Source organism: Balaenoptera musculus, chromosome 11 (assembly GCF_009873245.2).
Source record: "Balaenoptera musculus isolate JJ_BM4_2016_0621 chromosome 11, mBalMus1.pri.v3, whole genome shotgun sequence".
NCBI classification, from domain to species: Eukaryota; Metazoa; Chordata; class Mammalia; order Artiodactyla; family Balaenopteridae; genus Balaenoptera; species Balaenoptera musculus.
Window position 1 is genome coordinate 32,111,682 of NC_045795.1, and position 12,044 is coordinate 32,123,725.

Below are 12,044 nucleotides of genomic sequence, written 5' to 3' on the forward strand. Positions count from 1 at the left end.
TGCTGATCTTTTTTTCTAAGAATTCTTGTTTTCCTGTTTCCTTGTGTGCAGAGCTGCAGAATCCCTAGGTTGAGTTCAAGGAGGCTATTTTTCTTGACTAATTTAGAAGTTTAGAAGTTGTACTGGCCTCCCTTCTTCATCTTGCGGAAAGGGCACAGATTTGGAATAGTTAGGTCCTTGGATGTTCCTCGGCCATTTGCCTTGCTGTGATTTTAGATGAGTTACTTTGCCTCACTGTGCCGTAGGGATTTTTTTTTCTTTAATATGGAGGATCATTATCTCCATCTCACACCAAATGTGTACAGGGTCGGGCCATCCTGAGCAGTCTTCTTAGGTCTGCTTTTTAGGCTGAAGCCTGAGTTCAATGCATCTTTCTGACCTGGAAACCATAAACAAACTCAGAAGGTGCCCTTTAGCAGAACGTAAACCCAGGTGAGCTTCAGAGATGTATTTGTTTCTCCAGAGAACTACTCCCTCTCCATTCTAGGAGCCTATGTACAGGAATTCAGAGAACATAAGAGTTTAAAATGCCAGTTATTACTCATTTTCAGGCCTGTTCACTTAATAAGTTCCACCTCCCTTTGGGGAGAGACAGGTGGGTTTAGGGTAAGCATGGAGAGGGGTTAGTCCTATCCAGATCTCAGTCCTAAACTCACTCCGTCTCAGAAGGAGTCAGAATCTTAGTCTCTAGGTTAGGAGAGGGCCACTTGAGAAGGGTGGAGAAGGGAAAAGAGGCAAAATCTAGGAAGGGCAGAACTAATTCAAGTAACTGGGGCTGGAGTACTTAGAGCAACTCCTCTTGTACTCTCTTGATAACTCAAAGGTACCTACCAATCTTAGGCTTTTTCTAGAATAATGCCCACTTCTAAGAGTTGAAGCAACAGTGTTCTTCATATTTGCCTTGAACCAGCAGAGGGAGAGCTTTTAGGATTCTGTAGTTTGGGCGGGAAGTGTTGCTAGCTTCCTCTTTGATCAGTGGGATCAGGTTTTGGAGCCTATCTAGAGAAGCCATGTGAAAGGAAGGGCAGAACTCTAATCCAGTTGCCAGCGCCTGGAGGTAGGGCCTGTTTCTTTTTATTCAGTACTATCACAGTGCTGAATAAATTTTCGTCTTAGGAGACAAAGGCACATGAAAAGAGTGGGCCCTAATCTTCACATGTGGCCTATGGTGTCATATAACTATGGTTTAAATTTCTGCAAACATCAGAAGCAGTTTTTATTTGACTCCCTCAATTGTGAGAACAGGTGATCAGCAGTTAGTTTTAAATTTGGGCAAACACCAAGTTTTACCTAAGTTATGTAGGTAACCCCCTAAAACTTCCCCTTGGCTTTGTGAATGGAGGCCTCTTGCTTTATAAACCTCTTTCTTCACAGCTAGCTTCAGGACACATAATACTCTTAGTGACCTTTCTGCTAAGTATACCCATTTTACGCTATGCCACTTCATCTCTCTAAAACAAGAAGTTAGCTAATGTTTTGGTAGTAAAGCATGCCAGAGCATATGTCCATTTATCAGACTGCCAGGTTAAGGGACTGAGAAAGAATGGGGAAGTGGGAATGGGGGGTTTGGATGTATGGGATACAGGAATCCAGTAAGGACATTAAGTGTGTTATAAAAAAAAAAAAAAAGCTGGAGGTGGGATCATGGAGGAGACAGCCTATAAATTATGGAACTAAGTGAGGTGGGGGTTTTAGAAAATACATATTCCAAAGCCCTGGTTCTCACTTTTACAAAGCTTACCTACCAAGCCCAGGATGAGAACCTAAGCAAGGTCTTCATTCATTGACAATTCTGTGAGAACATGGACAAATGAAAATAGTTTGGGATTGTGAGCACATTTCTTTTTTTAGAGTTTAATTTTACAATAATGTCTGTAATTTTTAACCAAAAAACCCTTATACACTTTCAAAGGACCATGTGCATTTTCATTGTAGAACTTAATGTGGTTGTACTTTTACATTTATGTGTTTCTTTGATTAATATGTGCCTCCTTCCCACCCATCCCCCCCAACTAGATTATAAACTCTCGAAAGCAGGAAGTCTGTCTTTGCTTACTGTTTTTTCATCATTGTATTCACAGTGCACAGTTGCCTGGCACATTAAGAGTGCTCAATAAAAATTCATTAAAAGAATCAGTGTGGTAATAGTAGCTATTTTTTAAATTAACTGTGAATACTTAGCAATTTATAAGTGAGTAAAAGCTGTAAATTGATGATTGTGTTTGCTGGGTGCTTAATACTGCAGAAGACAACTGTCCTCTTGCTTCTGTCCTAGATCTTTGTATACAAGGCACTGTCTATAGCAGTGAGTGCATATCAAGGCTGCCCGTGGCCCCTTCATTTCAACAGCATTCTGGAATAGTGGTGCCAGGCCAGGAGGGGGACACATTGCCCCTGAAGCTCCTAGAAGAAAAACAGGATAGGAAGGGTAAGGGTACACTGACTTTAGAGTTAGCAATAAAAGGCTTTGGGGACTCTGATTTTCAGATGGCTCCCTTTCTCCTTCCAGCCAGATTTCACAGGCATGTTGAAGTAAATTAAACCCCAAATCCCTCTGATGTAGCTGAAGGAGTAATTCAACTTTTCATGGCCCAGCATCCTCGTCATGTCATCAAAATTGTAAATCAAGCTATCAGTTTTATTTCTGGAAGGAAACCAAAAAATTAACCAAAAAAAGTTGCCTTTGGAAGAGGCAGGAATGATGCTTTCACTCTTTATTTTTTATCTTTTTTGTTTGAATATTCAAACTATGAAAATGCATTTTATATAAAATACAAATATTTTATACACATAAAATATGTACACACACATATAGGAAATTTTTATGTCAGTAGGGGTTATCTGGTGATGTGGAATTACCAGGTTTTTTTTCTCTTCTGTATACTTTTATGTATTAAAAAATAGTGTTTTTTTTTTAAAGTTGTGTCTCTTCCCACTCAGTGCATTTCTGTCTCCATTCCTCACATCAGTTTTCCATTATTACAAATAGGTCTTGCTGCTTTTCCCTCAAGATTTCCTAAATTCCTCTACTCCCATCAAGGCTGGGTTACATACATTCAAGAATACCACTCATCTTCCTCTCCTCCTCTTCCCTTTCTCTAGCTCCTACCTCCGTGGAGCTGGTTATGCATTTCCATTCATGCTGTACAAGCACTTGGACATTATATAAATCAAGATACCTGTCTTCACAAAGCTTACTTCAATGCAGGTACACAAAAGATACAACAAAGTCTTTGTTGCATGCAGAAGGACAGAAGATAACTCGTATCTAGATGTATTGATTGAAAGCTTTACAGGCTTTTATTCCTTCCACTCATGGAGCATCAGGCAAGAAAAGTGTTTTGTAGAAAACAAGGGAAATGAGCATGTTTAAGAGAAGTGAAAGAGCCGAGTAAAAAAAGAGACAGAGGGACTTCTCTGGCAGTCCAGTGGTTAGGACTCCGCGCTTCAACTTCAGGGGGTAGGGGTTCTATCCCTGGTTGGGGAACTAGGATCCTGCACGCCACACAGCGTGGCCAAAAAAATAGAGACAGAGTTACATTACGGTAGAGGAAGATAGCAAAAAAATTAAATCAGCCATATTCTGGTACTGTTTTCTTTCATCTTCTCTCCAATACTTTGCCCCTCCTAAAGTTCAATCCAGCCCTCCCATAGCTGGTATACCTACATAAGGATGATTATGATGACATTTACCGACTCTAACCCACCTATCTTCCTTTCTTTTCAGGAGCAATTGCAGAAGTCTTCATATTTCTAGAAGGAAGGACTGCAGAAGACATTTTTGCCCCAGGGAGGCAGGAATAGAAGCTACAGAAACGATGAGCACCCTTGGGGCCAATGGGCAGTCACCTCTAGGGTCTGACTCCAGAAGGTGGGTATGGTTGCTGGGGCAGGAATGGGTTATGGAGAAGGCCCTGTTATTTTAGCTGCCCGGAAATGGTGAGTTGGGTGAGCAAATATGTTATTTATGTATGTCTATATCTTTGTACCGGTAGAGGAGGAACAAGATGAGGATAGGCATAGGTGTATATTTTAAACTTTCCGCTACTCATCTCAAATTATCTCCTAACTTCCATCTCTCATTTTGTGCCACGATACTTACGTTAAAGCTGTGGAATTCAGATCTTCTCATCCCTCCTGGGCCCTGGGCCCAATGCTCCCAGCAAGTAGAACATCTCCTATCTCGGCTTTAGCCTTCCTTCCTGGTCCATACAAGAATCAAGGTAAAAATTGGGTATGTCCTTAGAGGAGTGGGATATAAATAGACAAAGGAGTCTCAAGGAAGGGGGGACAATCACAAAGGATGTGTTTGAAAAATCCTGGGATTTCAGACTTCAAGACAGCTGTCTTGAAGTTTCCATTCAGTCTTACTACCTCTTCTACACACAGTAGAACTTTTGGTACACAGAAACAGGCAAGCATTTCAAAATACCAAGGAAACACCTTACTCTCTGTTCATCTAAAAAGCCAGTAGGTGCTTCTTTTATGCCCTTTTGTGCTTTGGAACTGGGCTCAGGAACACAGTGAGGATGAGAACCTGACATTTAAGTCCTTTAAACTCTGAGATTTATTTAAATCTGAGCTGCCCCAACTCCAAATTTACCCTTAAAACTGTTAACCTAGTTTTATTTCTGATTTGTAAATGCTGGCACTTCTAGAGTCCTGGAGGTCTGCTTTACTGCCCAAATAAATCTGTGGTTTGGGTAACTTTTGGGACTACTCATAACACTATAAATATAAGGAACTGCATAGCCATCAATAGAATAAGAAGGAAGAAGTAAGGGGTAAAAAGTATCTCAGGGCCTCTTTTTGCTGAGCTTATATCAGTTAATGACTACTCATTCCTCAGGCATGACCCTGTGGATGAAGCAATGGAAAGCAGCCTGGTGCCAGGGCTGCCAACACTTTGTCACCACTACTTTCTCTCCCTTGCTCCAGTCCAAGATCTGTTTCTCATCACCTACCACATTCCTCTGCTCAGGGACAATCAAGGGTGTTGGTCACAGCTTTTATTCCTAAATGTGACTCACCTACCTACCAGCCCCTGGTTTGCTGCTACACCTCCCTTCTTCAGTAATGTCTGGAGTCCACCTTTGAGATGTGCTGATCTAGGGCATGGGCAGAGGGAAAGGAAACATTTTTTAGAATAATATTTTTCCCTTTGGACTTTTAAAAGTTGATATGCTAGAGTTCACATACATTACGAATGATTAAATATTTAAAATCTACTTTTTTATTGAAACATAATTCATATAACATTAAATTTCACATAAGATTAATCATTTTAAAGTGTGTACAAGAAGATTGTGTTGAAGATTGTACAACAATCACTGTTATCTAATTCCAGAATATTTCCATCACCCCACTTAAAAAACACATACCAATTAGCAGACATTCCCAATTACCCCAAAGCCACCAGCAATCATCAGTCTGCTTTCTGTCTCTATGAATTTACCTATTCTGGACAATTCTGGAGTCATATAATATGTGGTCTTTTGTGCTTGGCTTCCTTCACTTAACATTTTAAAGATTCATCCATGTTGTACCATGTATCAGTACTTCATTGTTTATAGTTGAATAATATTCCACTGTATAGATATAAACACATTTTGTTTATCCATTGGTTGGTAAACATTTGGATTATTTCCACTTTTTTGCTATTATGCTGCTGTGAACATTTGTGTACAGGTATTTGTGTGGACATACTTTTCAATTCTCTTGGGTATGTACTGGGTCATGACAACTCTAACTTTTTTAAAAATATAATTTTGTGTTAAAGTATAAGGTACATATAACAAAACAAAAGCACACACAAGTGTTAAGCTCAATACTTTTCACAAAGTGAACAGTTTGTGTAACACTTCGGGTAACCAACACCCAAATCAAAAAATGGAATGTGACCAGCACCCCTGAAGCCCCTCTCCTGTTCTCTTGCAGTCACTACTTTCCTGAAATATAACTGCTATCTCAGGTGCTTTTTGTTTTTGTTTTATGGAACTGAAATTCACATAACATAAAGTTAGCCACTTTAAAGTGAACAATTCAGTGGCATTTAGTACATTCACAGTGTTGTGCCACTGGAACCTTTGTCTAGTTCTAAAACATTTTCACCACCACAAAATAAAACCCTGTGTCCCTTATGCAGTTAGTTCCCATTCCTACCTCCCCACAGGCCCTGGCAATCACCAGTCTTCCTTCTGTCTCTATGGATTTACATATTCTGGATATTTCATATAAATGGAGTCACACAATCAGTGACCTTTTCTATCTGTCTTCTTTCACTTAGAAGAACGTTTCTGAGGTTCATCCATGCTATAGCAAGTATAGGTATTCCATTACTTTTTATGGCTAAATAATGTTCCATTGTCTGTGTATACCACAATTTATTTATCCATTAATTCATTGATAGACATTTGGGTTGTTTCCACCTTTTGGCTATTGTGCATAGTATGCTATGAACATTCATGCATAAGTATTTGTTTGAGTACTTGTTTTCAGTTCTTTTCAGTATATACCTAGAAGTGGAATTTCTGGGTCATATGGTTATTCTATGTTTAACATTTTGAGGAACCACCAAACTGTTTTCCACAGCACCAGAATCATTTTACATCCCTTCCAGTAAAATGTATGATGGTTCCAGTTTCTCCATATGCATAACACTTAATTTCCTTTTTCATATATTATAACCATCCCAATATTTCATTGTGGTTTTGATTTACATTTTTCTGATGACTAATGATATTGAGCATCTCTTCATATGCTTTTTGGCCATTTTATATCTTTTTTGGAAAAATGTCTAGTGAAGTCCTTTTCCATTTTTTTTTTTTTAAACGTCCTTATTGAAGTATAATTGCCTTACAATGGTGTGTTAGCTTCTGCTTTATAACAAAGTGAATCAGTTATACAATATGTTCCCATATCTCTTCCCTCTTGCATCTTCCTCCCTCCCACCCTCCCCATCCCACCCCTCTAGGTGGTCACAAAGCACCGAGCTGATCTCCCTCTGCTATGCGGCTGCTTCCCACTAGCTATCTATTTTACATTTGGTAGTGTATATATGTCCATGACACTCTCTCACCCTGTCACATCTCACCCCACCCCCTCCCCATATCCTCAAGTCCATTCTCTAGTAGGTCTGTACAGAGTGAAGTAAGTCAGAAAGAGAAAAACAAATACAGTATGCTAACACATATATACGGAATCTAAGGAAAAAAAAAAAAAAAAAGGCCATGAAGAACCTAGTGGCAAGTCGGGAATAAAGACACAGACCTTTTCCATTTTTTAATTGGGTTGTTTGCCTTTTTGTTGTAGAATTGTAAGAATTCTTTATATATTCTGGATACTAGATCTTTACCAGATATTTTCAAATATTTTCTCCCATTCTGTAGGTTGTCTTTTCACTTGCTTTTGTTGGCTCCTTTTTTTTCTAGTTCCTCAAGGTGTAAAAGTTAGGTTGATGATTTGAGATCTTCTTTTTAAAAATGTTTACAGCTATAGTTTCCCTCTGAGCACTGTTTTCACTGCACCCCATACATTTTGATATGTTGTGTTTTTATTTTCACGCATCTCAAAGTATTTTATAATTTCTCTTTTGAATCTTTCTTTGACCCATTGGTTCTTTAAGAGTGTGTTGTTTAATTTCCACATTTTGTGAATTTTCCAGTTTTCCTCCTGTTATTGATTTTTAGCTTTATTCCATTGTGGTTGGAGACGATCCTTTGTATGATTTTAATCTTTTTAAATGTATTGAGACTTGCTTTGTGGCCTAACATATGATCTATCCTGGAGAATGTTTTATGTGAGCTTAAGAAGATTGTGTATTCTGCTGTTTTGGGGTAAAGTATTCTGTATGTCTGTTAGATCTAGTTAATTTAGAATTGTTCAAGTCGTGTATTTCCTTAGTGAACTTCTGTCTAGATGTTCTATTCATTATTGGAGTACTGGAATCTCCAACTGTTATCATAGAACTGTCTATTTCCCCTTCAATTATGTCAATATTTGATTTAAAATATTTGTCTAATAAGTCCAGTGTCTGGGCTTCCTTGGTGATGGTTTCTATAAACTTTTTTCCTGTGAATGAACCATACTTTATTCTTTTTATACCTTGTGAGTTTTTGGTTAAAACTGGACATTTTGAATATTATGATGTGTCAATCTGGGAGTCAGATCCCCCTCCCAAGTTTTGCTGTTGTTGATTATTGAAGTCTGTAGTCATCATTTGTTTACTGACTTTTCCAAACTATTTTTGCTAAGACTGTATGCTTGTGTTTGGTCCTTAAATCTCTGTTCCAGTATCTCAGCAGTCAGTGACCTGACAGAGATTTCCTTAAATGCCTGGAGTGAAAAAATGAACAAAAACAAACAGACAAAAAACCCACTTCTCTTGGTCTTTGCAGACACTGACCTGGGGCACCACTTCAATGCTAAGCCAGTCTGCCTAAAACTCTGCCTTAGCCTTCACCTCCTGGCTGCATGGAACCCAAAGTTCAGCCAAAGGTGCAAGCCTAGGGTCCTCTCAGGTCTTTTCTGAACTCTCATCTGTCTCTGGGCATATACTTTACATGCTGGATTTCCCCATACACATGGTAGCCCTTCAGAGTTCTTATTTCCCCATGTATCTTCCTCCTCAGACTCCTCCTTTCCAGACTTTTAGATCCGTCTGCTGCTTGTTCCATTCGCTGTTTCTTTATCTATGCAGCCACTGGTAGTATATGTCTTTAAATGCTTTCAATGGATGCTTTGAAAGCTGCTCCAGCTTGAGGGGGGCAAAACAAGGTCAGCCTCAGCACAGATTCCTTGGGGAACCACTAGACAGGGCAAGATTCACAGCTACAATCTTTTGAGAACAAGGTGCATATTATCTTCCCCTGGCACCCGCAAGCCACACCAGGAATATGGGCTGCTGTCCCAATGGCCACCTCCAAGCTGCAGAATGGGGGATGTTAGATGGGTAAGCAAAAATGCTACAATGCTTTGTTACTGAAATTTTGCAGCTGCTTTTTTCATTAAGCACACCACTGGTTGGACTCCATTGTAAGTTTTTTATTAGATTCCAGAGTTCTGAAAAAGTTGATTCTGTCAGTTTTTGCCAGCTTAATGATAGCTTCAGTGGAGGAACTGATTCTTGGAGATCTCTGCTGTGCCATTTCTGTGACATTACAATATGTTACTTTTTGAGGAACTGTCAAACAAACTGTTTTCCACAGCAGCTGTACCACTTTATATTCCTACCAGAAATGTGAGGGTTTCATTTTTTCCACATCTTTCCAACACTTGTTATTTTCTGTTTTTCTTTTTTAATTATAGCCATCCTAGTGGGTATGAACCATAAATAAATAAATAAATAAAAATTTTTTTAAAAAACTTGCTTTAAAAAAAAAAAAACTACAGTTTCAGAACTTTACACAACACGATGTAATTCTTAAACACAAGAAGAAGCACTTCTCTCTGTATAAAGGTACATATTGTATTAATTAGGACTCTTTAGGTTGTAGCAGAAACTAAACTCAAACAAGCTTAAGAAAAAAAATGAATAGGTGGTAATTTGTGGTTTGGTAATTGGGAAACCGAGTCAGAATTAGATCCAGGAGGTCAGAGATGTCATCAGGACTCTTTGTTCCCCATTTCCTCAGCTCTGCTTAACTTATTTTCTCTCCACTCAGGTGCAAGTTAGCCCCTGCAGTCTCAAGCTGCCATGGTTCTTATAGGCCTCTGTCTAGAAAATGAGGTGTATCTTTCCTTAGAGCACCAAAAAAATCTCAGGGAGGATGTTGATTAGTGTGACTTGGGCCACATTTCTATCTCTGAACAATTACTGTGGCCAGGTGGATGAAGTGTCCAGACCAGGCCCTGGTCATAAGCTCACCCTGGGAAGACAGGGTCTACCCTAATGAGGAATCTAGACTAAGTTGAATTAATGTGCAGTGGGGGAAGATGAAGTTCTCCAAAGGAAATGCTTCTAAGTAGAAAATAAAATGTCCCCTATAGAGCTGCGAAGATTCAGTGCCTTCTTTGTTTGTAGCCTTCCCTCTTTGTGGCTTTTTTTTTTTTTTTAGACACCAGTTGTACTTGAACATTTGTTATTTTATTTATTTTATTTTTTAAATTTATTTATTTATTTTTGGCTGTGTTGGGTCTTCGTTTCTGTGTGAGGGCTTTCTCTAGTTGTGGCAAGCGGGGGCCACTCTTCATCGCGGTGCACGGGCCTCTCACTATCGCGGCCTCTCTTGTTGCGGAGCACAGGCTCCAGACGCGCAGGCTCAGTAGTTGTGGCTCGCGGGCCCAGCTGCTCCGCGGCATGTGGGATCTTCCCAGACCAGGGCTCGAACCCGTGTCGCCTGCATTAGCAGGCAGATTCTCAACCACTGCGCCACCAGGTAAGCCCTGTGGCTTTTTATCAAAAGATGGTGCTCGGGTTCTTATCCCCAGTAAGATACTAGTAATTGCTGCCCTTTTTTTGGTGGTGAGGGTATGGGGTAGTAAGAGATTAGAAATAAAGATCTTACAGTTCTACCTGTTCCAAAAGCTCAGAAGAAGAAGAGAAAAAGCCCAATCATTTTGGAGTTGGGAAGAGGCTAGAACATGGCTCCTGATTCTGTGACCTTGAGCTTCATAGAGGAACTGAAAGACTCCTCTATAAAAAGGTGAGCATTTGCATTTGTCTGAATTCATAAGATTAAACTGTTTTAGTCTTATTACATAGTCTCGTGACATGGAAGGGCTATTCTTGTATATTGTAAAAAAAATACCCCTCAGACCTTAGTAAGAAGATGAGGAAGTTGCTGGTAGTTTCCACCAAGGAGCACTGTCACCATCTATCAGATTTATAACTAAGCTGCCCACCAAGTTTCACTCTTATTCTTCTCTCAGTTTCCAGAATATGGATACATTTTTCATGCTGCAAATTATTTGGAGGTCATTTTCTAAAATATACTTTCAGATGAAATACACATTCCCAAGTGATACTTGAGAGGCCAAATCCATCTTTGCATGGAAAATCATCATTTAAAGCTGTTGTTGATTTCTTCACAAGCATAGGTTGAAGGCAGACGTGGTGAAGGGTCAAGAAGTCCTTTCCAGCAGTCTTGATTCTGAATTAGTCCAGCTGATGCCACTGAATCACAAAATGTAGCTCACTCAATAGCCCTAAGCAGCTAACCACAAGTAGCTAATACAGAGTGCTCTCAACAGGTTCATATGATGGCAAGTTGATGCTGGGAAACAAGGGAAAAATCGGACAGACTCTTGCAAGAGCCATAAATAATGTGTGATTATACAGCAGCAATTATCTACAGGTGGGAGGATTAGTGTATTTTAAGAAAGCATTTCAGTCTGTTTTTGTTTTCTGTGTATGTTTCTATTTTTATTTTTTGTTTTTATTTTTTGTTCATAAACTATAGAAAGTAAAACTTTCTAGTTGTAGGGGATATTCAAAACATGGAGTGAGAAAGCACAAGGGTTATGGGTAATAAAGGTTGAGAAACACAACGATAAAGAGGTAAGACTGATTTTTCATTAACATACAGAACTGAGTGAAACCTTTTAAAAGAGTCATCCGTAGATACAAATTTTGGTAACGCCTAAAAGTGACAAGCATATGGCCATGTACTTGAACAAGTCTACAAAGGTATAAAATGAGTGGAATTTATAGTTATAATCAAAACTCACTGCAGTGCCAACCTGACACATGATAGCAGCCATATTTGTAAGGTGCTTTACAGTTTACACAACACTTTTTCCCTCATTCTCTCTTTTGCCATATATTTAATGATAGGCATAATTGTGCTACATGCTAATTAGGCTTAATTAGTAAGTTCTTGTGAATGACTGTAATTAGTGGGACTGATTTGCTGCCAAAGCAAATTTTCAGTTCTTTTTACTGTATTAGTCTCCTAGTATTTATAATCAGGATCAGTTTAAATCGTATTCCATTTTACATCATACATGCTCATCCTCATGTATATTAAGAAACAAACTCCTGAGTCTACTCCTAGACAAATGAGCTCCCCTTGCTCCAGGGCTTTTGTTATAACCAAACTCTCAAC

The 12,044-nt window shown here is 39.1% G+C and overlaps 1 long non-coding RNA gene across 1 annotated transcript; it reads left to right on the forward strand.

Annotated features, from left to right (window-relative positions):
- Positions 1-3,733: 3,733 nt before the first annotated feature.
- LOC118903809 lies at positions 3,734-11,774 on the forward strand. Its single transcript, XR_005021868.1, has 3 exons — positions 3,734-3,871; positions 10,526-10,643; positions 11,191-11,774. It is a non-coding gene; the product is annotated as an uncharacterized LOC118903809 (long non-coding RNA).
- The last annotated feature ends 270 nt before the right edge of the window (positions 11,775-12,044 follow it).